This window comes from Mus caroli, unplaced genomic scaffold (genome assembly GCF_978045245.1).
Source record: "Mus caroli unplaced genomic scaffold, Mus_caroli_1 scaffold_5, whole genome shotgun sequence".
Classification (NCBI taxonomy): domain Eukaryota; kingdom Metazoa; phylum Chordata; class Mammalia; order Rodentia; family Muridae; genus Mus; species Mus caroli.
Genome location: NW_028227260.1, coordinates 111,259,126 through 111,265,297, shown reverse-complemented (window position 1 = coordinate 111,265,297; position 6,172 = coordinate 111,259,126). Strand labels below are relative to the sequence as shown.

The 6,172-nt window shown below is 42.4% G+C and overlaps 1 pseudogene; it reads left to right on the top strand.

The window, feature by feature from the left end:
* The first annotated feature begins 1,680 nt into the window (after positions 1-1,680).
* On the top strand, positions 1,681-2,812 carry LOC110286895 (fructose-bisphosphate aldolase A-like; annotated as a pseudogene).
* Positions 2,813-6,172: the final 3,360 nt, after the last annotated feature.

Sequence of the window (6,172 nt, the reverse complement as noted above, 5' to 3'; positions counted from 1 at the left end):
TCTCACACACACACACACACACACACACACCACACCACACACCCCTCTCCATTAACAATTGTTGATGGGCCCAATCTGTCCCAGTCTTGTGCTACTGGGATTTCAAGCATATAATAGGTAGATTATATATGGAAAACACTCTGCTTTTTTCCACCTCTTGTATTTCTTCTTCTTCTTCTGTGATGTTCCCTCAGTTATGGAATATATTTAGGGATAAGTATTTAAAAGTCACACAGTCACTTATTCTCTGTATTGTAACCAGTTTTTGAGGCTCTGCAGTAATTCTACTTCAAAAAGACACTTCTGTTACCAGCACGGACAGCAACACAGCATACGCAGAAATGACGAGAAAGCAATGTGACAGGGCACATCAGGATCATTTTAGGAATTCAAAAATAGTAGGTTCCCCTCTGGGGTCTTATCCTCTTCAGCTACAAGCTCTTGACCAGGTTTCCAGTAGAAGACAAGAATTCCCTCCTGTGAAGTAGGTCTCAGATCCCATCTGAAAGTAGTTGGTTACTCCCATAATGGTTCTGCCACCATTTCACTAATGGCACACCTTTCCAGACTGATCAGCACTGTAGTACATAGAATAAATTCACAGATGAGCTAAGATATTAGTGACTCTCCTTGTTCCTTCCCCCATAGCAGCTTCCATTGAACCTTCTTGCCTTATGAAAGCTTCCTCACCAAGGAGGCAGCTTCCAGCATGGTTTCATCTTGATTTTTCTATGTCTTATAAGTAAAGCAAATGATGTCTTCAGCAATATTGCTTTGTGTGTTTGAGACAAGGTTTCAGGGTGTAACTTGGGCTAGCCTTGAACTCCTGGACACCTTCCTTCATCAGCCTTCCAAGTACTGGAATTACAACTATACCCCAATGCCTATCTTAGCATCCCTTCTTTGGTGGTTCTTTTAGTGTTTGTTAGATGTGAGACACACACACACACCAAACATCTGAGTTGGTTTACATGATTATGGAAGTTATCTATGACACTCTAAAATCTATATCTATATATAGGGCAATTCATAAGGAAGGGCAGTGAATGGAAACACTTGGACAATTGTAAAATTTCTTCTTCCTTATGAAAAAAAATTCAATTTAACTGATAAGGCCTTTCAATTAACTGGATAAGCCCAAATGTGTTGATTGACAGTAATGTTCTTAAACTCAATTAATTGTAGATATCAGCCACATTTACATACAATAGGAACAGCATCTAGACTAGTGTTTTATGGTGCAGCATGATTGTCTGCCAAGCTGACATATAAAACTGATCATCAAACTTCTGAAGCCAATATTTATAGCTGAGTTCTATCCTAATCAATAAGGAGGAAGAAGGCTTGTTGATGGCAATCCTCACAGGTGTTATTTTGTTTCCTTATTGGTTTTACACTGCTGTGTTCCACGTGTTTATAAATCCTTGAAGCCTAAACTAGTGATAACTAAAATAGTCCTTTTCTAAAAATTCAAGTATTAAAATTTAGTATATGAAAAAAATGGGCTTACCCCCACCTCCACCCCACCCCCAACTGAATAGTCTGCATTCTCTTGGAATGCTCTGCAGAACAAGGTTCTGATGACCCTAGCTTCACTCACTCCTTAGTCCTCTTGCCTACCTACACAGTACCCAGCATGTCTACCCCGTACTGTGCCAGGAAAGTGCTGCCACTGGCACCATGCCCTACCTGTACCCAGCACTGACCCTGGAGCAGAAAAAAGAGCCATCTGACATTTCTCACTGAATTGTGGCTTCCGACAAGGGCCTCCTAGGGGCAGATGAGTCCACTGGAAGCATTGGCAAGCACCTGCATTGGGACAGAGAGCACCAAGAAGAACAAATGCTTCTACTGCCAGATGCTGCTGACTGCTGCTGACTGTGTGAATCCCTCCCTGCATTGGGCAGGTGTGTGTGTGTGTGTGTGTGTATGTGTGTGTGTTGTGATCCTCTTCCTGTTGCCACGAGACCCTGTGCCAGAGGGCAGATTATGGACGTCCCTTCCCCCAAATTATCAAGTCCAAGGGTGATGTTGTGGGCATTAAGGTAGATAAGGGTGTGGTGCCCCTGGCAGGAACCAATGGCAAGACCACTACCCAAGGACTGAATGGGCTGTCTGAACTCTGTGCCCAGTGTAAAAAGGATGGAGCTGACTTTGCCAAGTGGCGCTGTGTGCTAAAGATTGGGAACATACTCCCTCAGCCCTTACCATCATGGAAAAATGCGAATGTTCTGGCCCGTTATGCCAGCATATGCCAGGAGCATGGCATTGTACCCATTGTGGAGCCTGAAATTCTCCCTGAGGGGGACCATGACTTGAAGTGCTGCCAGAATGTAACTGAGAAGGTACTGGTGTCTGTCTACAAGGCTCTGAGTGACCATCATGTCTATCTGAAAGGCACATTGCTGAAGCCCAACATGGCCACCCCTGACCATACTTGCACCTAGAAATTTTCCAGTGAGGTGATTGCCATGGCAACAATCACAGCACTTCATCACACAGTGCCCCCTGCTGTCCCTGGGGTCACGTTCCTGTCTGGAGGGCAGAGTGAGGAAAAGGCATCCATCAACCTCAAAGGCTATCAACAAGTGCCCCCTGCTGAAGCCCAGGGGCCTTGACTTTCTCCTATGGCTGAGCCCTGCAGACCTCTGCTCTAAAGGCCTGGGGTGGGAAGAAGGAGAATCTGAAGGCCACCCAGGAGGAGTACATCAGGCAAGCCTCGACCAACAGCTTCGCTTGTCAAGGAAAGTGTACCCCAAGTGGTCAGTCTGGAGCCCATGAATCTCTTTTCATCTCTAACCATACCTACTAACGAGAGCTGTTCTAAGGCTGCTCCATCAACACTCCAGGCCCTTGCCTACCCACTTGCTATTGAAGAGGGGCCTTCAGGCTCTTTCCTATCACTCTTGCTGTCCTTGTGTGTGGTGTTGTCTGTGACTGCTAATTCTACCACCCCTTGCAGTCTACTGACAATAAACAACTATTAAGGGGTGGGGGGATACTGGGTTTCATTATGGATTTTTTGCATGCTTTGTTCCTATGGGCTCTGCTCATTTCATTCTCCCACCTTTTTACCCATCTTCAGCCAGCCCTCATCCTACCCTCAAAAGCCTACTTTCTGGTTTTTTTTTTCTTCATGTTACATGTATTCTAATATATTCTTTTGTTCCCTACCAATCTCTCCTTAAGATCTTCCCCCTTTCATGATCCCCTTTATATTTTATCACATACACAGTGATTGGAATTCATATTGCTAATGAATCATGTGAGCAATATGCAGGGGGCTGTAGTTCTCAGTATTAGTTGGGACCTTAATTGTACAATGAAAAAAAAATGGTTAGGACAAAAGAGGAGACAACTGAACACAAAGGAGCGAGGAGAACACTTCATGACTGAGACATCGAGAATCCTTGCCCATAGAAAATGAAATGCTATCAGAAATAATCCATCCTTTGAGGGATTTTTATGTGTCTATACATATCACCAAGAAGAAAATACTATCCTAAATGAATCCACAAATTTGAGCATTGTGACATGAAATTTAAAAGAAACATTAAGGTTATTATTTAATGTGTGTGTAGTGCATTCACATGTGTGTGTGTATGTGTATGTGTGTATGTGTGTATATATGTGTGTGTGTGTGTGTGTGTGTGTGTGTGTGTGTGCACATGTGGTGGCCAAAGGAGGATGTCAGGTGTTGTGGTAAATATTATTTTGAGGTTTATTATTCCACTCAGACTAACTATATAGTTCCCAAATAAAAGACACAAAAACATTTATATTTATAGGAAGTTTTAAGTCACTAGAGCTGGCCAGATATAACCCCTCTATGTAACTTTGTCTACTTTCCTGTCAATAACCTCAAGATATCACTTGCCATATTCCACCTGGGCCACTCCTACTCCAACAAGCCAGCCCTTATGGCCATGCACAAAAGATCCACCTACCCCATAGTGACTTCTTCCTTCTCCCTCCCTTATCCCCTCCTAGGCCCTGCCTGGGACCCCAAGCCCAGGAACCTTGACTCTGCTCCCCTCTCTTCTGCCCAGCCCAGGTTGTAGGTAGCTTATTTGCCAATCAAGGATACCTTGGGTCGGGGCAAGGTTTACACACAAAAGCGGTCTACATGAAAATCTGCTCATCTTGGAGCAACCAGATCATGGGATACAGAATTTAGCATTTGAATACAAGCAGCACTAGAGCAACCCTCTAGAGTCAGGCATCCTTCTAGAGATACACTGGTGGCCAGCAAGACCTAATGATCTTCCTGTCTCTGCTTCTCACAGTGTTACAGACACAGGCTTTTTATGTGGTGCTGGGGATTTGTACATAGCTAGTTATGTTTGTTTAGCAAGCACTGTTACCCACTGAACCATCTTCCTCTCCACTAAAGAAAAATTATTAATAGATAATAATCTCTAAGCCCTGTGCTATCTTTGCTTTTCAGAAAAGAGTTGGTAAAGGTAATTATAAACAGATCATAGCATGACGCCAATGTCACAAGCCCCCATTAATTTAAAGAAAAGGAGTCTTAGTCAAGTGAGCAAACATTACTAAAATATTAAAATACATTAGCATGGGATACATGTTGACATTTGTTTGTAATATGCAATAAGGTCTAGGAATGTTACATTTCCTGCCGCCAGATAGCTGGTGATTAAATTCTGTCAGGAAGACGATGTTTAATTGGGTGGGTGGAGGGACAAATGTAGATGGGACAATAGTCTTTAAAGGAAAGCAGTGGAGTAAATGTGAGTCATCTGAATTAAAGTATCTCAGGAAGCATGAGCAGGGCTAGCTGGCTCCATCATGGGGACCCGAGGGATGGCCCATACTTGTTTCAAAAGTTCCAGAAAGTCTCCAGTTGCAGAGAGTTTTATTCAGCTAACTTTCTCACCCTTCTTCATCCACTATCCTCCAGAGAAATAAGTGATTGGTACATCTGCAGACGCCATAAACATTGCCTTTTCATTCTGACTTCTATGGAAACACCAGGAGCAATGATCTCTCTAAGATTTTCTCCTTGAAGATAACATCTCCTTACATTGAATTCTCTGCCTGAATACCAGGAGAGTGTGGCTCTCTATTTGGGGCGGGAGTGGCAGAGTTGGAGGGCATAGCACTGAATGTGGATTCGGACTCTCTTGGATTTATGTCTTACTTCCACATGTCTGAACTTTGCTTTCCTCATCTCTAGAGTATGAACAGCAATGTCAAAGAGATTAGTAAAACGAAAATTTGTCAACTCTAAGCATACATATACCTGTATTCTAAGTGGAAGTAGAAAAACACAGAACCCAAGAAAAAGAATACGGAAAATGGATTAAGAAACTTTGCTTTGAGGCTTGGGGCAATTTTGTTGTTGTTTCTGAGTGAAGGCAATGTTCTTTTGTGAGCTGAAAACAATCCTGATCAAGGCCAGGGAAAAGCAGTGCGACTGATGTGTCTGGATCCATAAGCTTTGAAGTCAAATTAGACATCACGAAACCCAATGCTGCCCTCAATCTTGAAAGGCTTGGAAAATGACCCCACATTACCTTTAGCTCCTCCACAGACGTCTCCATCTATCTGCTTATTTTTCTTAATTATGTCTGATTTACCTAAAGCATGAGTCACGCAGCTAAACAAACACGACCTATGCAAGTATGTGACATTTCATTTGCTGGTTTTAGAACACAAATGAAGCTGTGAATACGCATCACAAAGGTGTTTGAATACATTCCTTTAAAATGCATTGTTTTTTATGTCTGCATAAAAAAGTGACCCCACGGTCAATTTTGGTTTTCAAAACTTAGTTTCAAAACTCAACAAACATATATTAGCATTGCCACTGTATGAGTTTAATAAGACTTTGTGTGGCTGCCTCTGATTTTAATCAGGGAGGCAGCAGGTTGATAATGATCCATAGAATGAATAATCAGAAGTCGTTGTGGGTCATAGTTGTATGGTAGTCATCTGTATGAGGGTAAGTATTTTCCTCCATAAAATGGAATAATACATGTTTTTCTGAAATGTAGCTCTCCCCAGAAACTATGTCTATAGTCTCTTATTCTTGGCATAGTTAATCATATTGCAAATTCTATTGTTTCCAAGGCTCAGTGGTTTCAAATTACAGCTCTGTTATGGCTACACCCTTTTAGAAACTCTAAGGGGAAACTGATTCGTTTGAAAT